Source organism: Dendropsophus ebraccatus, chromosome 9 (assembly GCF_027789765.1).
Source record: "Dendropsophus ebraccatus isolate aDenEbr1 chromosome 9, aDenEbr1.pat, whole genome shotgun sequence".
NCBI classification, from domain to species: domain Eukaryota; kingdom Metazoa; phylum Chordata; class Amphibia; order Anura; family Hylidae; genus Dendropsophus; species Dendropsophus ebraccatus.
Window position 1 is genome coordinate 49,578,231 of NC_091462.1, and position 26,233 is coordinate 49,604,463.

Below are 26,233 nucleotides of genomic sequence, written 5' to 3' on the forward strand. Positions count from 1 at the left end.
AAACGGATGCTGAAAACGCAGTGTGAACCTAGCCTTACATAGTTAGTACGGTTGAAAAAGGACACATTAAGTTCAACCAAGGAGGGGATAGATGAAGGGAAGAGGGAGGGATGATGGGTGGGTTCTATACATATGCATCTATGTCTGAGCCTGTTTTGAAGCCCTCTACTGTTTTTGCTGTGACCAGATCCTGGGGTGACTGTTCCACAGATTCACCATTCTCATGGTAAAGGCGGCTTGAAGTCTCCGGAGACTGAACCTTTTTTCTCCAGGCAGAGGCAGTGCTCCCTTGTCTTTTGGGGTGATTTTACCTGGAACATCTTTTCCCCATATTTCTTGTAGGAGCCAATTATACACTACCGTTCAAAAGTTTGGGGTCACATTGAAATGTCCTTATTTTTGAAGGAAAAGCACTGTACTTTTCAATTAAGATAACTTTAAACTAGTCCTAACTTTAAACAAATACACCCTATACATTGCTAATGTGGTAAATGACTATTCGAGCTGCAAATGTCTGGTTTTTGGTGCAATATCTACATAGGTATATAGAGGCCAATTTCCAGCAACTATCACTCCAGTGTTCCAATGGTACAATGTGTTTGCTCATTGGCTCAGAAGGCTAATTGATTAGAAAACCCTTGTGCAATCATGTTCACACATCTGAAAACAGTCTAGCTCGTTATAGAAGCTACAAAACTGACCTTCCTTTGAGCAGATTGTGTTTCTGGAGCATCACATTTGTGGGGTCAATTAAACGCCCAAAATGGCCAGAAAAAGAGAACTTTCATCTGAAACTCGACAGTCTATTCTTGTTCTTAGAAATGAAGGCTATTCCATGCGAGAAATTGCTAAGAAATTGAAGATTTCCTACAACGGTGTGTACTACTCCCTTCAGAGGACAGCACAAACAGGCTCTAACCAGAGTAGAAAAAGTGGGAGGCCGCGTTGCACAACTAAGCAAGAAGATAAGCACATTAGAGACTCTAGTTTGAGAAACAGACGCCTCACAGGTCCCCAACTGGCATCTTTATTAAATAGTACCCGCAAAACACCAGTGTCAACATCTACAGTGAAGAGGCTGCTGTGGGATTTTGGGCTTCAGGGCAGAGTGGCAAAGAAAAAGCCATATCTGAGACTTGCCAATAAAAGAAAAAGATTAAGATGAGCAAAAGAACATAGACATTGGCCAGAGGAAGACTGGAAAAAAGTGTTGTGGACGGATGAATCCAAGTTTGAGGTGTTTGGATCACAAAGAAGAACGTTTGATTGGAGCCAATTACATCCTACAACAGGACAATGACCCTAAACACACCTCCATATTGTGCAAGAACTATTTACAGCAGAAGCAGGCAGCTGGTATTCTATCGATAATGGAGTGGCCAGCGCAGTCACCAGATCTGAACCCCATTGAGCTGTTGTGGGAGCAGCTTGACCGTATGGTACGCCAGAAGTGCCCATCCAACCAATCCAACTTGTGGGAGCTGCTTCTAGAAGCGTGGGGTGCAATTTCTCCAGCTTACCTCAACAGATTAATAGCTAGAATGCCAAAGGTGTGCAATGCTGTAATTGCTGCAAAAGGAGGATTCTTTGACGAAAGCAAAGTTTGATGTAAAAACAATGTTATTTCAAATACAAATCATTATTTCTAACCTTGTCAATGTCTTGACTCTATTTTCTATTCATTTCACAACATATGGTGGTGAATAAGTCTACGAAAGGAGAGTACACATCAATTTTGTATTTCATTGAAGTCAACAAGCTTTTAGTTTGTTAATTTGCCATTTCCATTTTTCTGTTTCCTAAACGGAACAAAGAAACATAATTGGGGAGGAGAGGAAACACGTTTGTCAAATACGCTGCACTGCAAAGTACAGAGCTATGGCTGGTAATAGGATGCTGGTTAAGGATGCTGGTTAAGGATGCAGGAGTTCTGGTTAAGGTGGGTCTCCTTCAATCAAAGATGGCAGCCACTAACTGCTCCTCTACACCCTGGATTCCCAGCTCTCCATTGCTATTTGTTATTGCTGTATTGTTCGCCCATACTATATTGGGACTGCAAGAGGGGAGCGTTACAACAGGGGACCATTACTATGATGTTAGTCGAAGAGGAGTCATCTACTATAGGGGCCTAGAAAGAGAGGTGGGGCTCTGCTATGGGGACTTTACAGAAGGTGCATCTAATATAGGGGAATGCAAGAGGGGCATTACTAAAGAAGACTGTCAGAGGGTGCCACCTTCTTCTACCAGTCACAGTGCCATACAATGTGTAGTGGCTGTGCCTGGTATTGCAGCTTCTATCCATCACTTCAGCGGTATGAGAAATAATTTCTTGTGCAACTGCAGGTGGGAATGAAAAGTCCATCAAAAAGATTACTGGAAAACAAATGGAACGTGCTGGCTGTGCTGAGGCCTGTTGTATTACTGGTGCAGTGTATATTCGTTCATTTCTAGGGAAGGCTGGTACTTTAAGGCCTCCCTAAACCATTGTTCTAGATTTTAGGGGATTTTAACCCCTTCAGGATCGCCTGCTCACGGATGTACAGTTAAGTCTTCAAATGAAATGGGCACAGAAGCGGAGCCTGCTCCATCCGCAGTGGTTGCCAGCTGTCAGTGATGACTAGGCACCTGCTGCAACTGCCCAGACCGAGCCTGGATTGCAGCATCTATAGGGCAGAACAGAGGAAGAATTCTTCCTCTGTTCACCATATAGGCTGTGGAGCAATCGCAAAGCCCCCAGGTTTGCTGTGTCAACTGAAGGCCTCCCGGAGTCTGACCAGCCTTGTCTATGACAGGAACATTGCATTGCTGATCTGCACTGCAATGTAATGTATTCTGCCTGTCATCTCTCCCCATGGTGAGATAGTAAAATAAAGTAAAAAAAAAAATGTTATAGAATATAAACATACACATATACATACACACACATACACACTACAAAACACACACAATTTCCATAGCCCCTAAAGCAATAATAAAAATGCCAATGTAATTTTTTTCACAAAATGTGGCCATTTTTCACAAGAAAATTGTCCAAAATTTACCACTAACCTAAAGTGAAATGTGTCACTATAAAGAAAAATCTCAGAATCACACTGTGGTTATAGCTACATGATGCTATAACTTATCAAAGTGTGACAGGTCAGATTTATATATAAATAAAAAAAAAGGGCCTCTGGTCCCTAAAGGTGCTATCTGGACCTGTCCAGAAGGGGTTAACCGTAGATTCTGCAACAGAGACATTTTGGATAGAGGTATAAGTAGCTGGTATATGCCTGCTAAAAGAATTTTGAGGAGGAAATCCCTGGTAAAATAGAAAAGCAATGCGGGAATATCAGGAAACACAAGCCACCAAACCAACGGTTTATGAGCAAACATATGAGAAATGTAACACAGCTGGACTCAAAGCATTGCCAAAGAAAACGTACCACAGACACAATACATACAGGAGGTACAAATACATACCTTGGGAAAAAACAGAAAGAAGTGCATTAGTGTGTTAAATCCAATAGCTAAAACGTTTTGACATTTGTATGGATGAATAGTAATCTGTAGCTTTAAAAGTAGCCTCAAACACTTAGCCAATTTTTTTTCATTGTTCTAAAGCACAGTAACATCTTTTTCTTACTTTTTAAAAGGACTGTCTAATGAAGAAAACTTCAGTCTATATGCTCCTACAGGGAGAAAGACTGGAGGGTTGGGGGCAACTCACTGCAGGTTTTGACAAAATAGCCACAAATCCTGCAAGTACATACTGTGCTACTTATACTGGAGATTAAAGGACAACTCAGGTGAAAAGCTTTTTTTCCCAGTAATTGAAACAGTTATATAACTTTGTAATATGCTTCAATCACCTATCTGCCCCCTCCCTATTTCCCCCCACCCCCCCTCAATCCCCACCAGGAAGTGAAGTAAACTCCTTCTTACCTAATGACTGTTGACCCCAGGCTGCTCTGTGGAAGCCATTTTGTGACAGACATCATCAAGAGGGAAGCGGGTCTATGCCCTGTTAGGCCAGCCTACCTTTGTCAGATGACTCATGTTGCTTAGCTCTGATTGGCAGAACAAGATGTAAGCCATCTAACAGTTCTACAGAGTCAGTTAGACATCACAGGAGACAAAGTGCATCATGGGAAAGCCCAAACCAGGAAGCAAAGAAAAAATGAAGACACCAACTGGAGCGTCAGTTATTTATTTTTTATTTTTTTTTTATCATCTGCGCCGTAGTTGTCCTTTAATATAGTGCACATTTATGGCATTGGACTCATGTATTTGGTGCACAGTAGTAATTACAGCTGACACTGCTGAAAGCCAGGATTGGGAATAAAGGGAGATTTGCATTATATATAAAACTTGATTCCATTTTGAAGTATACAATAGAAAGTAAAACTTCTTAAAAAGTAAAATGATTTTCCTTTCAAATCAACTGGTATCAGAAAGTTGAGAGTTGTAATTTACTTCTCTGGAAAAAAAAAAAAAAAAAAAAAAAAAAAAAAATCGCTGGTCTTCCAGTATTGATCAGCTGCTGTATGTCAGACTTGTAGGACATACAGCAGCTGATAAAAAAAAAAAATCTCAGGTCTTCCAGTAGTTAAGAGAATTACAAATCTCTGGCTCTTTCTGATAATAGTTGATTTGAAAGCAAAAAAATGTTCGCTGGAATTGCCCTTTAATGTAGTAATTAAATCTTTACAGTAGTTTCCCATATAATCACTTACTGGCTGAGATATTTATAGATCGTCACCGAGTCATACGACCTGTAGTTCAGCCTTCTGGCCAAGCGTGCTTACTTGCAGCATCAGGTACATCACTGCTAGTTTTTTTACCTTAATGGATCGGTGCGGCCCTTTTTTTTTTTTTAATTGCTGCCTGGGCCCGCGCTCGTTGCAGGTCTTTTCCCGAGCACAAGCCCACCACAAAGCACTGGGGGCACCCACTGCCCCCAGTGTGGCAAGATCCACTCACCTCTGTGACCTGGCTCCACTGATTCTAATGAAGCCAATTCACAGAGGGGAATTGCTGGAGGCTTGTGCCCTCCGCACCAGTGCTCCAGGGCAGGCAGGTGCTTAGGAAAAGACCGAGCATTAATTGCAATGCAATAAAAAGCACTGCTGAAAGAAACCCAAACCTGGCGCATGCCTGTATCGGGAAAGCAGCAGCAAGCTTTTTCACAGCGTATCCTGCCGCCCACGAAACCTTAAAGTTTTAATGAAAGGGTAACTATATGTTTTTTTGTTTTGATACAAAATTGTACAATTGGTGACTATGTTTGTAAATGTGCCAGGTGGCTACTTTAAAAAAAATTCTTGCGTACGGAGGAGTACATTGTGACTGATGGAAAATACTGTGCTGTCTGACTAATAGGAACAATTATAGAATACACCAATTTTGGAGTTATGAGCCCAAGGTACCCATGAGGTGAGTACTCCCCTTGCCGCTCTATCCTTGTCACTGACAGCTGAATGATGTATATATCTGCATACACAGCTTTCCATTTTATATATACCTGCATACACAGCTTTTCATTAATCACAGTGAGAGGAGCAACTCATAACTATGTCTGCCTCGCTCCTCTGTCATTTTAGCTACTAGGAGAGTGAACAAGTCTGCATACTTAGCCCTAATTTCAGAGAGGCACAGTGTGATGACTGATCAACTTTAAAACCAGTCCTGGCAGTGAAAAGGTAAAGAATGGGTACATATACTGCATAGGTGTCATTTTTGTTAAAGGTTTACCAATAAACATTGACATTAGAGATGAGCGAACCTCGAGCATGCTCGAGTCGATCCGAACTTTCGGCATTTGATTAGCGGTGGCTGCTGAAGTTGGATAAAGCCCTAAGGCTATGTGGAAAACATGGATATAGTCATTGGCTGTATCCATGTTTTCCAAACAACCTAAGAGCTTTATCCAAGTTCAGCAGCCCCAGCTAATCAAATGCCGATCGTTCGGGTACGGATTGACTCGAACCCGAACCCGATTTGGTCATCTCTAATTGACATAAAAAAAAATATGCTGGCTAAAAGGTAACAGATGGCTATAGTGCAGGAAAATAAATGTCACATCATGACCAAACAAAGAACAAAGCGTGCAAGCTGTCATTCTTTCCACACACCAGTTCGATCCTTTGTTTTTCCAGAATATAATACAATACATTCACCCACTCAAAAAGTTACCTTGGGAAAGCTTGCAACACGCGCTCACATAATGTACACATTCATTTTGGCAACAGCTTGTATAAGCAGCACCTGAGGGTTTGGATTCCAGTCAAACTGGGTAATGTGGGATGTTTAAGAAAAGCAAATACAGCACCAAAATTGGAAAGCGATTCATAGACTGACAAGTGTACAAAGTACTAATGCTGGGAAATAAGCAACATGGCACTGAAGCAGAAAATACAACCAAAGAAATGTATTTCAGTTCAAGCCCAATATCCATCCAAACACGGGCATGAGTACTTCAGCTGGCTCATTGTTTAGCCTGGTCGTCATTAGTATTGCAAAGTCTAAATTAATTACAGAGCCATAAATACAGAAAAAGCTCCAGTTACAGCACATAGTAATTTCCTATAACTCTTCAGGACAAAACAACTTACAACTTGTTTTCTTTCCACCATCTGCTCACAGATGCAATATCCTTCAAGAGTACACAACGTTAAGGAGCGATGTTATTTAGTTCCATTCTCAGACTTAATGAGCCGTGACCAGTCCCTACACATGGTTCTGTAAATAGGTTCACCACAGAAGCAGTTTTAACACCATTTTTCTCAAACTATTTCTATTAGTAGTGATGAAGCTTTCCACTATACTATTAGCACTTTAGGTTAACACATCCTAAATAATGGCCACCGGCACTAGTCTGCTTGTCTGTAAAATTCTAATATCTATAATAACCGAAAAACAAAAACATTTTGCAAACCACCAGGATCAATAGTAAAAACTGGGATCCAAATGCCTACATCTTGCTCAATCTAATCCCTTTTGCCCGGGAGAAAGGCAGCACCAGGTGTGTTACCCACATTACATAGGATAGAGCTGCTGAAAGAACATTTATCTAGCATATACAACCAGCATTTGCTGTTAACATTAAATGGAACCTGTCATTCATGTTATGTTGCCCTTTACAAGGGTAGTATAACATGGGGACCGAGACGCCATTTTCTGTAGTCTGTCCCCTATACCAGAACGTACTGTGGGTTTACAAAACCTACATCCAGTAGAAGGCAGCATATATGTCATTCTGTCCATCTGCAGATGATTGACAGATTTCTCCCTACAAGTAGCAGATGGATAGGGGGCAGTGGTGACTCTAAAAGTAAGATGAAAGTAATGAAGTACATAGTACTATGCCCTTATGTTATGCTCCCCTCATTTTGATCACAAAACTAAATATTCCACATTACTAAAAATCAAAAGATCACTTCCCATTCTCCTGATCACAAACAGGATAACAGAGAAAGTGACACCAACAGATAGAGAAGATACCATTCACTGAAGCTCAGTTCTCAGATCCATCCCAGCTCTCCCACCATTACCTTTGTAAAACCAGTCCCCTACAAGCGATTACCCAGATCATGACCTGCAGCTATGGGGATTGCTGTAACACATCTCTCTAAATGCCGTACAAGATGGCCACTCCATAATAATGTACTAAAGATGAAGAAAAAACAAATTACAAAAAATTAAATAAATAAAAAATCTAGGCAAAACAATCACAATAATAAAACAAACTGAGGAAATTTCGAAATGCTGTGATGCAGCTTTACAGATGCCACTGCTTATGGTGGATACATTTACTACTTTTGCTCAATAATAGCATCTTGCATAGAAAACAATAGGTTATCTTCAACAAAGCTAGAGAAAAGTTGAAAAGTAGTACCGCAATGGAGTACATATAACTTGTTGATTAAAAACACCATCTTCCTAGAATATGGCCCCTTAAAGAAGAATTCTTACTAAATAATTAACCTAAATTCACCCATCCTTGAGCCCCATATCTCCGCTCCCTGGTCCCGCTGGTGTCTTCTAGCTTCAACATCACATACCGGGCTGAGTGATAGCCCGCTCAGCCAATCAGTGTCCTGCCCCAGTCACTGAGTGGGCAATTGCTTAGCCAGGCCATGGCGTTGCAGTTGGAAAAGCCAGGCACATCACATTTTCAGCTTAAAATTACTTCTGTTAGCCATCAGCAGGACCCAGGAGCGGCACAAGAGGCACAGGGACAGGTGACTTAAAAGTGGTTATCCAGTGCGGGGTTTTGCTACTCAGTTCCACTGAAGTGAATGGAGCTTAATTGCAAACTGCACCTGAACTGGAGACAAGAGTCGTGTTGAGTCTGAAAGAAAGTGGTCATGTTTTTGGAGCACTGGATAACCCCTTTTAGTTGCTGCCTCTCCTCCCCCCCCCCCCCCCCCAATTTGTTGGGACTTCTCTGTTAAGTTCATTTTCAGGGTAAGGGTGCGTTCACACATACAAGAACTACAGCAGGTCTGCAGAAGATTTGCTTTGAATGTGCAATTTCAAATCTGCTGCAGATCCTGTACTTGTGAACGTACCCTTAGGGTGCGTGCACATTACGGAATTGCCGCGTGTAAACTGCGGCGTATTCAGTGGCTCATCCCCGCACGCGGCGGTGCGCATTTCCCCCGTGATTACGCATTCCGCCGAAAGAATTCACATGTCACTTCTTGCGCACTTCAATGCGCATTCCGCCGGTGCATGGAATAGTGTCTATGGCACAGGCGGAAATGCGCGCCGCCATGTGCGGGTACGAACGACGAAATACGCTGTGGGTTATACACGGCAATTCCGTAGTGTGCACACACCCTAAAACAGTCATGTCATTGAGTTTTTGTTATGTTGGTCACTGTATGGAGAAACACCATTTTCTGCCTATTTTTTTAAGGATGGAGCGATACCAAATGTAATATTTATATACACTCACACATTGTGTCCCCCATAAAAAAAAAAAAAAAAGCCTAAAAAATAAGCCCCCTTTTTAAAATTTTAGCACTGCAAAAATAAGACCTAGTTATAGTTCATTTAAAAAAAAAAAAGTTTCAGGGGAATAGATCCTGCATCAAGGACAACAAGACTGACAGGCAGAGAGATCTGCCAGTGGCCTGCCTGACAATCTCCCCCGCACTGCGCAAAAACAGGCAGAGAGCAGTGACTAGGCTTCCCGCCCAGGTGACTAGTTGCCGCCGCTCTACACAAAACCTTTTTTTCACCTGTAAGATGGATTCACACACACAATTGATCCACTGCAGATTAACGGGTCCACGCTTCGGGGGCTCCGAGCACTCAGCCGATCAATGCGCTGGGGCAAGGCAGTGCACTGATCGGTTGAGTGCCGGGAGCCCCCGAAGCAAGCCGGAGCGTGGACCTGGTAATGTATGTATCAATGAATGTCTGACTTTTACATACTTGCAATAGGTTTTTATTCCCTGGAGGGATATCTGGCTATTACTGTGTTTGGAGACTTACAACTGAGACGCCAGGGACCCCTTTTTTGCATATTTAAATTCATAGGGGCCAATGTATCAATAGAGACTCTTAAATGTGAGTACTTCAATGGATTTTTTTCACTGATCTCCCTGAGCTCAGTGATTGCAGTGTTGTTAACCCTTTGAGGACCAGGCCCAAAATGACCCAGTGGGCCGCGCAAATTTTGATCTTAGTGTTTTCGTTTTTCCCTCCTCCCCTTCTAAGAGCTCTAGCACTCTCAGTTTTCTATCTACAAACCATGTAAGGGCTTATTTGTTACAGGAATAGTTGTACTTTGTAATGGCGTCTTTCATTCTACCATAACATGTATGACGGAATCCCAAATATATTATTTATGAAGATATAAATAGGTGAAATCGTAAAAAAAGAATGCAATATGGGAACGTTTGGGGGGTTCCTGTGTCTACGTAAAGCACTATATGGTAAAAGCAACATGATACTAATACTCTATAGGTCAGTCCAAACACAACCGTATGCATGTTTACACAGATCCTCTAATGTTATATATTTTTTTTTAATGAAATCCTTTTTTTGGCAATTAGTTAATAATATAATGGGCCTATTGTGACGCTTATAACGGTTTTATTTTTTCACCTACGGGGCTGTATGGGGTGTCATTTTTTCCGCCATTATCTCTGGTTTTTATTAATACCATATTTGTGAAGATTGGACGTTTTGATCACTTTTTATAATTTTTATTTTTTTTATATTTAATGTAACATAAAATCAGTAATCCGCGCACTTTTTTCCCTCTTTTCGTCTACGCCGTTCACAATGACGCTTGTTATATTTTAATAGATCGCACAATTACACACGCTACGGTATATTATATGTTTATTTATTTTTATATGTTTTATTTATATAATGGGAAATGGGGGTTATTTCAGCTTTTATTGGGGGAGGGGTTTTGGGGTAGTGTGTTGGTGTTTTTAACTTTTTTTCTTTTTTTTTTACACTTTTTAAGTCCCTTTGGGGGACTTTTACATACAGTACTTGGATTTTTACACTGATCATTGCTATGCCATAGGCATAGCATTGATCAGTGTTATCGGCGCTCTGCCCATTGAGCCTGTCTGTGCAGGCTCAGAGAACAGAGCGCCGATCGGACCGCATGGAGGCAGGTGAGAGACCTCCGGCGGTCCGTTTTACCGGTCCAGATCGGTAAGTGACAGGGGACTCCCCCTGTCACTTACACTTAAACGCCGCGGCATTTAAGGAGTTAATGTCACGCTGCAGCGGGTCATTAACGGTGAAGTGCCGGCTGCAATCTGATTGCAGCCGGCCCCCACCTGCTATGAAGCGCACTCCGTTTCGGAGCGCGCTTCATAGCTCAGGACGTACCGGTACGTCCAGGGCCGTCTGGGGACAGACTTCCAGGACGTACCGGTAAGTCCTAGGTCGCCTAGGGGTTAATGCAGCCACCTGGACAGAAACTGAGCCGGGAGCTGAAATGTGCTACAGTACACTTCTCCTGATTTGTGGAGTCGCTGTGATGTCTCCCTATTCCCAAACTATTGGGAATAGACTATGTAGTGAACTATATGCCTTTACGATCGATTTCAGCAAAACTCTGGGTTTTGGTGGTGTAGAAAGTGTTTCCTATCCAACAGCCGATGTTCCTGCTCATGCCTAGCTCCAATCCATTTATGATCCATTTCTGGCCTTAACTAAAGGTTAGAACCCACCCTAACGGTGGGTTCAGACTACGCAATTTTCGCAGAATTCCATCGTCTTTCCGCCGTCTCCATAGACACCATTCTATGGATCGGATGATTCCGCATTCCACTGAAAGAATTGTCACGTCAGGCGCATGGCCGTGAGCGCGTACAGGCAACGGAATTCCGCAGCATTTATCCGCGAGAATTCCGTAGTCTGAACCCACCCTCGTAGATTAGTTGATACATACTAATACTTACCGTATTTTCCGGTGTATAAAACGACTTTCCCGGCACAGGCAGTGTGACATACACTACCTGCGCCGGGGATCCTCGAAGCTCTCCCGAGCAGTAGGGCGTCTCATCGGAGAAGCTCTGCTGCCGGAAGAGCTTCGGGAGAATCACAGAGGCTCCACAATTACCCAAAGCCTCCGACACAGGCAGTGTACATCACACTGCCTGCGCCGGGAGAGGGCCAGGAGATGCACGGATGTCGGGAACAGGTCCAAGGTGAGTTAACTTTTTTTTTTTTTATTTAGTTGCAGTTAACCCCTGTCTGACAGCAGGTTTTAACATTTTCCGGTGTATAAGGCGAACCCCCGACAATCTCCTTAAAAGTCAGGGGGCGTCTTATACGCCCAGTTGCCTTAAATGCCGGAAAATATGGTATCTACTAATTAGTGTTGCACGATGCACCGAAATATCGATACTACTATCGATATTTCGGGCAGAAAAACGGTTCGGTACCAGGATTTCCTGGTATCGATACTTTATGTTAAGCTGCATAATAGCGCAGCTTAATATAAAGTACAGCGCAGAGACCACGGCCGGCAGCTAGCTGAGCGCCGGCCGTGTTCTCTGTGTGCCGCCCCTTGGTGTCCCCTCCTCCGCTCCCGGTGGCGCCAACTTCAAATAACCGGCATAAAGCGATCGCTAGTGCCGGCTATTTTACAGGGTAGATGCCGCTGTCACAACTGACAGCGGCATTTAACTCCCCCCCCCAAGCCACTCCATATGCAGCAGAAGTCTGCTGTATATGGAGCGGCCCCCACTGCTAATGACTGCAGCCCGCGATATTACGGGTGGCAGTTATTTAACTATTCCCCCGCCGCGGCTGCGTCCTTCCAGTCCTGCCCCCCATTGTCAGCCCCGGCAGCCACCTCTGCACCGCCAGTCCAGCCCTTCATCCACCCCTCCCCTCCGTCCCCCGGGATCCGCCGCTGCACTTTGCGGTCCCTCACACCGGCCAGTCCCCTCCCAGCATACCTGCTTGTGCACAAGAAGGTATGCTAGGAGTTGTAGTGCACGGAGGTATGCTGGGATCGGGAGGCTGCTGCTGCACAACTACAACTCTCACCATACCTTCTAGTGCACTACAACTCTCAGCATACCTCTTTGCACAAAGAGGTATGCTGGGGGTTCTAGTGCACAAGATGTTGGGAGTTGCAGTTGTGCAGCAGCAGCCTTCCAACACAACTCCCAGCATATCTCCTTGTCCACTACAACTCCCAGCATACCTTCTTGTGCACTACAACTCCCAGCATATCTTCTTGTGCACAAGGAGGTATGCTGGGGGTTGTAGTGCACAAGAAGGTATGCTGGGAGTTATAACAAACAAGGAAATATGTTGGGAGTTGTAGTTGTGCAGCAGCAGCCTCCCATCACAACAACTCCCAGCATACCTCTTTGTGCATTACAACCCCCAGCATACCTCTTTGTGCACAAGAAGATATGCTGGGAGTTGTAGTGCACAAGAAGGTATGCTGGGAGTTGCAGTTGTGCAGCAGCAGCCTCCTGACACCACAACAACCCCCAGGATACCTCTGTGCACTACAACTCCCAGCATACCTTCTTGTGCACAAAGATGTATGCTGGGAGTAGTTGTGTTGGGAGGCTGCTGCTGCTGCACCACTGTACCTCCCAGCATACCTTATTGTGTACTACAACCCCACCATACCTCTTTGTGGACAAGGAGGTATGCTGGGAGTTGTAGTGCACAAGAAGGTATGCTGGGAGGTACAAGGGAATTAAAAAGTGTAAAAAAAAAAACCTAGGGAAATCCTACTGTGCTGATCCAGGGGAAGGCGAAAACCCCTATGAGGCAGATGACAATTAAAAAAATTTCAGAATAAAAGTTCTAATAATCCCCGCCTTTCCCTTTTATTCATGTCAAAAAATAAACATTTGGCATCATTGCATGCGGAATTGTCCGAACCATTAAAAGTAACAAAAAAAGTGATCAAAAAGTCACATAAATAAAAATGTGGTGCATGGGGGCATCATACCCACAGTCTGGGGGAGGGGGGGGGGGGGGATGTCATTATATTTGTATTTTAAGTGCTTTTTTTCAAAAGTATCGAAATGGTATTGAGTATCGGAAAAAAAAAGATGGTATCGGTATCGAACTCAAAATTCTGGTATCGTGACATCCCTACTACTAATATCCCCATTTCACACACACAGGGGCTATCCAGAGTTTAAAAAATATATATATACATACATACACATATATACATATATATATATATATATATATACACATACACACATATTATATATATATATATATATATATATATATAATAAATACATTTATATATTGTTGCGATGCTGGTAAACATGTAATGCTTACATCGCTGCTCTCCACTAGTGTCCCAAAGCAGGTTCGCCTACGTCCCCTGCTGACTGCAGCCCCGCTATTAGCGAAACAAACTTGTCTCAGGAGTGACAGCCCACTCAGCCAATCAATGAAAGAGGACAAAGGACAGCGCAGTGGCCAGTGATTGGCTGAGCAGGCTGTCACTCAGAAGAGGACACTGCCGCACCAGGGAGTGCAGAGTGGTAAGCATAAATATGTTTATTATGTTTACCAACAGTTCAGCAATATGGTAACCCCTTAGTGCTGCAGCTAGGTTGAACTTTAATGACCAAGCTAAATTTTCTAAATCTGACCTGTCTCCCTTTATACAGTTATAGCGCCATAATGCATTAACATTAATCATTAACTAGCAATTCTGAGTTTTTTTTCACGACAATGTACTTTATATTAGAGGCAAAATTTGGTCACTATCTTGTGTGTTTTTTGTAAATAACATCAAATTATCATGAAAAATTGGAAAAATTATCATTTTTCCTGTTTCAGTGTGCGGTTAAAAGATGATAATTTTTGTATTCTCTGGGTCAGTTATGTCAATACAAAATTTGCATACAAGATCCATAACTTTCATATCTTTCACCTGACAGATTGTTTGGGCTCATTTTTTGCAGGAAGAGGTGTAGTTTTTATTGATACCAAGCTCTACATATATATATATAAACTTTGATCTCTTTTAGAACGTATTTTCTGAGGCAGATTGATAAAATACAGCAATTCTGGTGCATTTTTTTCCTCTTTTTTTACAGAGCGTGTCGTGCAATATAATCAATGATATAGTACATTAGTATAGTATATAGTATAGAACGGGGTAGACACATAAGCCGGCACTGTCTGAATAGATGGTTTCACTATATTGCGCACAAAAGAAAAAGTCCCACTATATACCACGCTGACCTGGAAGTCGGGGTGCTCGGGTAAAGGCAAAGGCAGTACAATGTGAAAGAGGAAGAAAAAAATCCAAAGCAAAGTACTCTAGACTTGACAAAGCGCTGCGGCACAAAAACGTTGTCTGCTGAGACGCTCCCGCACCTGTATCACCTATCCCGCCCTGTTACGTTGTACAAATAAATCCACCGTCTGACGGCCTGGTGAGTGCTTTGGATTTTTTCTTCCTTTTTCATATAGTATAGTATATATAGTATAGCCTCTGGCATGGCTGTGTAGAGGCATATACATGGTAACCCCGGGCGCCTTCAGAAGGCTGCCGGGATTATTTTAGAGACCATCATGGAGACCACGGGACTTTCGATCAGGTCAGTATGCCATCGCCTGCCACTGGAACCCGTTACATGCCTCGGTCATGACTTGACAGCTGCATATAACAGGTTAAAACTACCCGAAGCGGTAAAGTACCACTCCGGGTAGTAACAGCAGGAAATCAGCTGTCATGCTGACCACTGATCTCCAGCGATACCAGCACTCCTGCGCTGGTAGCATTTATTCTGGCCCCGCGTAAAAAGCCGCTGGGAACAGAATAGCAAGAATTATTACTCACCGATAATTCACTTTTTATGAGTCCATCATGACAGCACCACATGGAGGATGTCACCCTTGACCTAACAGGAACAGGAAATACAGAGAGAGGTTAAAAGGGCACTTCCCCAATCCCACCTCAGTGTTATTATAACGAAACCATAGGATCAACAACACATAGGGAGGGAAATCTAAGGGTGCTGTCATGATGGACTCATAAAAAGTGAATTATCGGTGAGTAATAATTCTTGCTTTATACATCGTCCACATGACAGCACCACATGGAGACATACCAACTTAGACTTTCAGGGCGGGACCACAGCGTGTAGCACCTTTCTCCCGAAAGCCATGTCTTGGGAAGTACCCACGTCCAGCCGGTAATGCCTGAAGAAGGTATGAGGCGAGGACCAGGTAGCAGCCTTGCAAATTTGTTCAAGAGAGGCTGCTGATTTGGCTGCCCAGGAGACTGCAGTGGCTCTGGTAGAATGAGCTTTGAGACCCGATGGAGCTTCTTTCCCTCTGGCCGAGTAAGACTCACAGATGGCAGTCTTGATCCAACGGGCTATAGAACCTTTGGAGGCTTTTTTACCTTTGTTAGGACCTTGGAATTGGACCAACAGGTTTTCATCTTTCCTCCACGGTTTTGTGATTTCCAGGTACTGAAGAATAGCACGTCTTACGTCCAGGCGATGAAATGACTCTTCCTTCTCATTTTTCGGATTGTCACAGAATGAAGGAATAACAATATCCTGGGACCTGTGAAAATTGGTCACAACTTTTGGTAGAAAAAACAGGATTTAATTTAAATACTATTTTGTCATCTAGAATGGTACAGTAGGGTTGCATAATAGATAAGGCTTGAATCTCTCCTACTCTCCTTGCTGTTGTTATAGCAATAAGAAAGGCGGTTTTGATGGTAAGTAGTTTTAAAGAGATCTCATGTAAGGGCTCAAATGGTCTGTCTGAGAGGCCCAAGAGAACAGTATTCAAGTCCCAAGGCGCTGTTAGATTTTTTATCTTCGGCTTGATTCTGGATACTGCCCTGAAGAATCTTTTGATCCACTGATGCTCTGCAATTCTGGTATCATAAATGCATCCCAAAGCCGAGACCTGAACCTTCAAAGTACTTAAGGAGAGACCCTTGTCTAATCCAGCTTGTAGAAAGTCCAATATTTTAGGAATGTCTGGTTGTGTCAAATCCGGAGGCGGATCTCCACACCAGGAGCAAAACTTCTTCCATTGTTTAAGGTATATGGCAGATGTTATCTCTTTTTTACTTTTCATAAGAGTATTTACTACTCTAGAGGACAAACCTCTGGCTGTGAGGATGGACCTCTCAGTAGCCAGGCAGTTAAATGGAGGTTTTGAAGGTCCGGATGATGAAGAGGTCCCTGGGATAGGAGATCTGCTCTGAGAGGAAGCGGAAAGGGATCCTGAATTGACATGGAGGATAGGAGACTGAACCAACTCCTCTTTGGCCAGTGGGGAGCTATGAAGATAACCGTGGTATTGCTGGAGCGTATCTTTTGTAGAGCTCTCGGGATGAGAGGTAGAGGAGGAAACGCATAGGCCAGATGAAAATTCCAGTCTTGTTGGAGAGCATCCAATGCTGTTGGATAATCCCGAAGGTTCAGGCTGAAGAATTCTTCTGTCTTCCTGTTGGATCTTGAGGCGAACAGGTCCACCTGTGGAAAACCCCATCTGTCTGCAAGTTGATAGAAGATCTGGGAACAGAGTTCCCATTCCCCAGGGTGTATTATTTTGCGACTTAAAAAGTCTGCCAGTTTGTTGTCCACTCCCCTTAGATGGACTGCTGAGATAGATCTCACCTTGCCTTCTGCCCAAGAGAAGATTTTTCTGGATAGCAGCTGCAGAAGTTTGCATCTTGTCCCTCCTTGGTGGCGAAGATATGCTACCACCGTCGAGTTGTCCGAATAGATCTTTATATGGTTGTTGAGGAGCAGGTATTCCGCCATTTTCAGAGACTCCCAGACTGCAGCCAGCTCTCGAAAGTTGGAGGACTGGGCACTGATTTCTTCCGACCAACGACCCTGAAAGTGAAAACCCTGAATGTGAGCACCCCAACCTGATTGGCTGGCATCCGTGGTCACCGTGACTACTGGATCCAGACTCCAAGGGCAACCCTTCTGTAGATTGGACTCCTTCAGCCACCAGAGGAGCGAAATCTTCACCTTTTGTGAAATCATCATACGTTTGTCCAATGTTAAGGGGGATCTGTTCCACACATGAAGTATATCGCCCTGTAAGATGCGAACATGGTGTTGGCACCAAGGTACCGCTGGGATGGTTGCGGTCATAGAACCCAAGAGCGACATGGCCTTCCGGATTGTGGTGGATTTTTTCTTCCTGAAGGAGGCAATGTTTGTCATTAACATATTCACCTTGTCTTGAGGCAGGAAAGTTTTCTGCAGGTTTGAATCCAGGATCATTCCCAGGAATCTCTTCCTGCAGGCTGGTGTTAAATCTGATTTGTCCAGGTTTATTATCCAGCCGAGATCCTGTAGGATAGAAATAGTTATCTGAATCTGTATAGAAAGGATAGATGGAGATGGAGCGACTAACAGGAGATCGTCCAGATATGGAACAATGGTTATCTCTTGTTTTCTTAGATAGGCTACTACTTCCAACATAATCTTTGTGAATAGCCATGGGGCTGATGAGATTCCGAACGGTAGGGCTTGAAATTGATAATGGACTAGTTGATGCTGTGTCTGAACTGCGAATCTGAGGTATTTCTGATGCGCAGGGTGAATGGGTATATGGAAGTAAGCATCTTTCAAGTCTAGGGTTGCTAGTGATGCCCCCTGATGGATGAGGGTAATGGTAGTTTTCACTGTCTCCATCTTGAATTTCTTGTGTTTGATAGATCGGTTTAGAGGCTTGAGATTGATTATTGTCCTGTAAGTCCCATTGGGTTTTGGGACTAGGAAAAGGGTTGAGTAATGACCCAAACCGATTTCCTCCTGGGGAACAGGGATGATTGCCCCTAATAGAAGCAGATCCCGAACCCCCTTCATCACACGATCCATCATTAGTTTTGATTTGAAGTGGGTTATACAGAATTTTTGGGGGGGAAGGGAGGAGAAGTCTATTAAGTACCCACTTTTCAGGATGTTTAGGATGAACTGATTGTTTGTTATCTTCTCCCATTGACTGTGGAATAAGGATAGCCTTCCCCCCACTCTGGAGCTGTCACTTGTTTTTTCCCTCAGTAGAGGGATTAAGGAGGAATCCCCTGCCACGTCCTCCTTTTGGGTAGGCCCATCTTCCTCCTTTGCCTTTACCTTTAAACTCGTCCCTTCTGTGGGTGTACTGTGTATAGTGACGAAAAGGTTTCTTACCTTTCTCTTGTTTTGGTGTAGGGAAATCCTTTTTCTTATCAGCCGCTTTATCCAAGATCTCTTCAAGGAAAGAGCCGAAGAGGAGATCACCTTCAAAAGGAATCTGACACAGCTTTATTTTAGACGTTGCATCACCCTGCCAATTCTTTAACCAAAGGGCCCTTCTGGTTGCATTAGAGAGGGCAGCTGATTTGGCGGCAATTCTGACTGATTCGGCAGAAGCATCTGCCAGAAATCTTGTTGCCAACTTCAGCATAGGAATAGATTTAAGGATCTCCTCCCTCGAGGTAGTACCTCCCAGGTGGCCCTCTAACTGCTCCAACCATATGAAGAGCGCCCTAGATACATTTGTAGCAGCTATGTTAGGATTAATCATGGCTGCGGAGGCTTCCCAGGACTTTCTTAGTAGTCCCTCCATTTTCCTATCCATTGCATCTTTTAGCTGAGAGGCATCTTCAAAAGGAAGCATTGTCTTTTTTAATATCTTGGATACTTGAAAGTCTACTTTAGGGATATTAGCCCATGTTGCAGTATCCTTTTCATCAAAATTTAATCTGTTACTGAATTCTTTAGGTATAAACAGCCTTTTTTCAGGCTCCTTCCATTCAGTTTTAATAAGATCCTGGATATTTTCGTGAATGGGAAAAACTTTCTTTTTCTTGGGTTTAAGGCCTCCGAACATAGTATCCTGAATAGATACAGGCTGTTCAGAATCATCAATACCCATAACGCTTCTTATGGCTCTAATTAGGGTTTCTGAATCCTCAGAGGAGAAGTAAAACTTCCCAGACTCCTTAGGAGTGGAATCAATAGGAATTTCACCCTCCTCAGAAGCTTCCTTCTCTTGCTCAGAATCAGAATCTGATATAACATATCTGCGCTTCTTGGGTGGAGGAGCAGGGGGAGGGGTCGCAGAAGCTGAAGTAGAAGTAGTGGTAGAGGGGTTTGTTTTAGATATAGATTTGATCTCCTGACGGATAACCTTGCGCAGTTCCTCTGAGATGGATATACGTGAGGAGGGATGCAGCTTATTGTAGCACACTTTACATAGTTGTTTTGCATAATCATCAGGTATCTTATCATTACAGCCCACACATCTTCTACTTTTTGGTTTCTTTTGTGTCTCTTTTTCTCCCTAAGAGAAAGCAGAGAGCCAAAAACACAATTATAGGGAAAGGAATCAGCATAAAAAGGATTGCTTCCTATGTAAAAGAGACCCCAAGGGGTTAACTCACGGAGCCGGCAGTAGCAGTAGACTCAGCAGCCTCTCCTATAGCAGCAGGAGAATCCATAGTGGCAAGGAGAGAGAGAGAGCTGGACTGGTACATCTCCCATTAAATACTGCTGGGCCCGACTGACCTTGGCGTCACCTGGCGCTACCGCCGAACTTCCGGTCCGCCTCCGATAGGCGTTTTGAATTTGGCGCCCAAAGACGTCCTGCCGCGCTCCCGGCAATCCATGCGGGACGCATGCGCCGGCGTCTGACGTCATCCGCACGTCACGTCCGCCACGCGCGTAGGCCCAGGCGCACCGCAGCGTGCGAGGGGAAGCGGCAAACTGGATAGTCTCCCTGCATCAACCCGCTTTGAGCGCCGCAGGGAGACTGGGACCACGAGGGATCCACAAGGGACCCCTCACTGAGCCATGACCGGACCTTGGAGGGGAACAGAGGAACACCCCGGACCACCACCTGAGGCTATCGTCCCGACCCGTGACCGGGAAGGATCACAGGTAACTTCTGTATTCCTTTTGATCCTGACAGGAACAGGAAAAACACTGGAGGTGGGATTGGGGAAGTGCCCTTTTAACCTCTCTCTGTATTTCCTGTTCCTGTTAGGTCAAGGGTGACATCCTCCATGTGGTGCTGTCATGTGGACGATGTATAAAAAGGCCAGTAGTGACCTCCATAAAAAGCCGATACAGCGGTCACTAAGGTTTCAAAAACATTTTATTGTTGGATATCCCCTGTATCTGTCATAATGGTCCGCTTACTGATCAGAGGTGAGATCCACTGCTAATCCAGAGGTTTGGGTCTCCATGGATACAGAGATGCAATGAGACTGTAATATGTGCAACCCCTTATTTGATCCAATGGGGTTTGCGCGCATTACCAATGCGAATATTAACCACCTGGCAGGTATGGCACACATAAGCAAAACGTCTCAAAACTATGGCCATTCTACACCAGGCAGAGACCTTAAAGGGAACCTGTCACCCCCCGTGCCGGGGTGACAGGCTCCCGACCCCCCGTTAGAGCCCCATATACTTACCTAATCCCGCCGGGTCCCGCTTCTGGAGGTGGTCGGGTGACGGAGATCTCAGCCGCTGCAGCCCGGCGCGTGCGCTGAGAGATGAGTCCAACGCTCATAGAGAATGACGGAGCGCTGGACTCTCCTGTCATTCTCTATGGGTGTTGGACTCATCTCTCAGCGTGCGCGCCGGGCTGCAGCGGCTGAGATCTCCGTCACCCGACCACCTCCAGAAGCGGGCCCCGGCGGGATTAGGTAAGTATATGGGGCTCTAACGGGGGGTCGGGAGCCTGTCACCCAGGCACGGGGGGTGACAGGTTCCCTTTAATAAGTTTGTAAGCAACCCTGTTATCAAGCCATTCACATCAGATGAATAGGGATATATGTTGGGGTGTTAGAACGTGTACATACTGTATGACAGATGCCACCTAGTTAGGCCTAGGGAGAATTTTTGTTTTTTTCTATCTCTGGATTCAGCTCACTGGAGCAAAAAAGAAATCTGTGCTGTAGCACCAATGACACTCCTTTGGCCTCAATCAGGTATTAGAGGTCTATGGAGGTATTTACACACTGGTGCATATGTTAATAGTGACCTGCTGACACAATATAAAATCAAGCCATTCGGGAACTCACTGCACCATAATGAATTATAATGCAGGGAGCCTTGTTGAAGGGTTCAGTCAAATATTTCAAATACAGCAAACTTACAGATCGTATACCAAAGACGTGTGAACCTGGCCTTAGGGCCCTATTCCACTGGACGATTATCGTTCAGATTATCGTTAAATCGTTCGAATCTAAACGATAATCGTTCGGTTGAAATGCAGTTAACGATTAACGACCGAACGAGAAATCGTTGATCGCTTTATAAGACCTGGACCTATTTTTATCGTTGCTCGTTCGCAAATCGTTCGCGTTGAATAAGACATCGTTCGGTCGTTCGCAATAGATACGAATGCAATAGCGAATAAATAGCGAAGAAAAAACGATCGCAATTACGATCATAAGTAACGATTATCGTTCAATGGAAATGAGTGAACGTTTTCAGGTCTTTCGCAATAGTGGTCGTTTGCGATCGTTAATCGTTAATGATATGCAAACGATAATCGTCCAGTGGAATAGGGCCCTTAGTCTAAATTGGCCATTGTGCTTACATGATCCAAAAAAAAAAAAAGTCAAAAGGCCATGACCAATGAAATCAAAGGCAGGAGAAACTACAGTTCTGGGAATATTCTTTCAAGGAAAGATCTTTGTCTGCCTATCTGACTTCCTTCTAGTCAACGACGAGGTGTGATTGGTCAGCTGGAATGATCGCCCCTTGTTAAATCTTACCTGAAGAGCGCTCAATATGGTTAAAACCATCCACTTTCATCAATTTCAGTGTAATGTGTGTGGGCACCTTTTACTTAAGGGCATGATACACAACTAAAGCAACAGCAGCTCATCCTTCTACCAGAGAGACGTGTGGAACATTATAGAACAGCAGCACACAGATCTCACAGAAGGTAAAATGTATTTCGTACAAGACCTAGTGAAGAATACCACAACTGAACATGGTGAGAGGCCTTTTCTTAGTATCTCAGTTGCACATTGCAGAACTGGTGCACATAATGTGAGGTACGGCTGTACATGTTAGTATGGTGCTAAGGGATGCTGTGATCAGCTTTCTAATGACAGGATCTATGTGTGGGGGATGGGGCAGGAATGCTGCAGCAGGCTCTATGTATGCAGAGCGATCTAGATGTCAATCTAATTCTGGTTATTCATTAATTCCCGACTGTGCGCGGACTTTACAGCAACCGTTATGTTATAGGGTTGCATACACCACAGTAAGCACCGCACTGTGTTAGGTTTATACTCTCTTCTTTTGACACTGGATATTTACAGGTTACATTGTATTTAGCCAAGACTATAATAAGAAGGCATGCTTCGAAGCTCAGTCTATATAGACAAAAGTCCCATCTTTCCAGCATCGGGTCCACAGCTCAAGACTACAGCCTACAGACAGGGCATGTACAAGAGAAAGTCCTCAATGGCTACTGCTGGTTCTTTTTATAGTTCTCAGTTAAATAAACCACAGATTTACAATGCAGAAAGCCCTTAGACAACCAATAGTCAATAGTACTCCACCTCAAAGACAAAAAAACAAGCAGATGGCCATGCTCCCGGCCCATAAGTAAGGCTCAACCTAATTGTATCACTGCTGACAAAGCACCATGGTCACCAATAAGCAAACTGGTGAGGGCAACGTACAGCTACACACTGGCATCACCGTCATCATTTCACCTACTGGGTATCACTGTTGAGTTCTGTGGATAAAACCATAGACCAATACTCCACAAAGATGATTGTTTGGGATCTATAAATGTCTCTCCCAGGAAAATAAAAATTAACTATTGGTATTGTGTATAAAGGGTTAATCAAAAATTGAAAAAACATAAGATTTCCTCACCTCTCAAAGTGGCCCATTATCTGCTACTGGGATGACCAGAAGGAAACGTGACCACAGCAGACTAGCACTGGCAGCAGAGGCCACATGACAGGACAACACATCATTACGGTATTTAAATAAAATACAGAACGGCTTGCGTAGGGCTCGAAGCAACTTACAAGGTCAACGCGATTAGTTGTTACCAATGGGAACTTGGTCCAGGGTGGGAGGGACTCCAATATGGGGAAAAAAGGCAGCCGTCCTAAGACAACGTTTCCACATCCGTGCCCTTACAACTGTTTTACAACTACAACTCCCAGCATGCCTGGACAGTCAATGGTCAATGCTGGGAGTTGTAGTTTTGCAACAACTGAAGCACTAGCTGACCAGGCATACTTCGAGCTGTTTTGCACCAGCTGAAAAGCTAGTTGTCTAAGCATGCTGGGAGTTGTAGTTCTGCAACAGATGGTGAACCACAAGCTGAGAAATCTGATCAGATCCCAGCTGGTACATCTGTCCAGTGATCTGCCTGGTCGCTATTGACAACCACTCTGTTTTTCCTTTGCAAGTTTCCCTGATGTATTTGTTAGGAAGTTTTATCAATATAAGAACTGTCACCATAGAGTAAGGGCCCCCATCCACACACGGGGGTATATTACAGCCCCACCCTAGCCATGGGTCTGACAGCGATCACCAGAGGTGGGACCTAAGGCCATAATACGGATACAACAATACGGGCATAATACACCCGTCTATTGGGCCCATAGGGTGTCCAACACAGTCACAGACTATCCTATGGGCCCAAGACAAATCTACACCACTCATATCAGCCTAAAGGATTTTATCAAAACGTGCCGACGATCCTCCGTATGTCTCGTCAGCACAGACACACTGCCCACACTAAGGCCGGGGTCACACTGCATCGTGTCCCTACGTTTTACCATTTCCATGAAGTCTTCTTTGCCTAGTAGTCTACGCTAAGGTGTCCAGCCAAAAAATAAAAACCCTATGTATACGTTCATATGTGTTTTTTCTATAATGTAACTTAATGTAAAACATTCTAGTTATTAACAACTGTTTATTACTTGTTTTGTATCCTGTTCAAGCATATAAGACATATACATGGTGAGGCCATCTCCTCGCCCCTCAACTACACCGGAGATCTGATTCTGTCACAGTGTATGTGGACGTAATGATCGACACCAATGACCAGGAAGGTTTAGGATCGTCTTGTCTGTGGTACTTCAGATGATCGGATCTGAATGACATCTGCCACAAGGATACATCACCTCGGGGTATATAGGAATGCTATACATCACATTGCGTATAGGTATATAGGACTGCTATACATTGTCATGTATAGGTATATCACTGCTCCTATCACATCATGTATAGGTATATAGGACTGCTATACCTCACATCATGTATAGGAATAGGACTGCTATACCTCACATCATGTATAGCAGGGGTGGGGAACCTCCGGCCCGCGGGCCGCATCCGGCCCCTGAGACCTCCCGATGCGACCCGCGGCCCGCAGCTCCCCTGTGATGCTCGCCGCTCTGCTGGGGAAGAAGCCGGCATACACCGCATCCTCCGGTGTCTGTGACAGCTGGCGGACACCGGAGGATGCTGTCTGTGCCGGCTTCTTCCCCAGCAGAGCGGCGCGTGTCTTTAGTCTCTTGCGGGCCGCGCGCGATGACGTCATTTCATCGCGCGCCGCCTGCAGGAGAAGACCGGCACAGAGGACCTGGGAGAGAAGAGGACCTGGACTGCGTGGGAGCGGAGGTAAGGTGAGTGGGATGTTTATTTTTTTATTTGGGGGTTAACTAGGATCCCAGGGACATGACTGATGGGGGGGGACAACTAGGCTACCAGGGACATGACTGATGGGGGGGGACAACTAGGCTACCAGGGACATGCCTGATAGGGGGGGGGGACAACTAGGCTACCAGGGACATGCCTGATAGGGGGGGGGGGGACAACTAGGCTACCAGGGACATGCCTGATAGGGGGGACAACTAGGCTACCAGGGACATGACTGATCGGGGGGGGGACAACTAGGCTACCAGGGACATGACTGATGGGGGGGGGCCACCAAGGCTACCAGGGACATGCCTGATGGGGGGGGGGGGAATAACTAGGCTACCAGGGACATGACTGATGGGGGGGGGGGGGGGAATAACTAGGCTACCAGGGACATAACTGATGGGGGGGGAATAACTAGGCTACCAGGGACATGCCTGATGGGGGGGGAATAACTAGGCTACCAGGGACATGCCTGATGGGGGGGGAATAACTAGGCTACCAGGGACATGCCTGATGGGGGGGGAATAACTAGGCTACCAGGGACATGCCTGATGGGGGGGGAATAACTAGGCTACCAGGGACATGACTTGGGGGTTAACTAGACTACAAGGGGCATCACTGGGGGTTAACTACAATAGCAGGGGAACTAGGGGAACAATACTATGCCTTGTCCTGGGTGCTGCAAACCCCCGCTACTAACTGGCGCGCACGGTATGCGGCCCTCGAATGATTTTATTAATGCCCGACCGGCCCTCGACATGGAAAAGGTTCCCCACCCCTGATGTATAGGAATATCACTGCTCCTATCACATCATGTATAGGAATAGGACTGCTATACGTTATGTCACATCATGTATAGGTATATTACTTCTCCGGTCGCATATATAGGACGGCTCCGGTCGCCTCACCTATAGGACGGCTCCGGTCGCCTCACCTATAGGACGGCTCCGGTCGCCTCACCTATAGGACGGCTCCGGTCGCCTCACCTATAGGACGGCTCCGGTCGCCTCACCTATAGGACGGCTCCGGTCGCCTCACCTATAGGACGGCTCCGGTCGCCTCACCTATAGGACGGCTCCGGTCACCTCACTTATAGG

At 44.8% G+C, this 26,233-nt stretch overlaps 1 protein-coding gene across 3 annotated transcripts in view; it reads right to left on the bottom strand.

The window, feature by feature from the left end:
- Positions 1-26,233, bottom strand: part of ADARB1 (adenosine deaminase RNA specific B1) — a 142,015-nt gene that overhangs the window by 63,712 nt on the left and 52,070 nt on the right. The gene's annotated exons all lie outside the window — the stretch shown is intronic.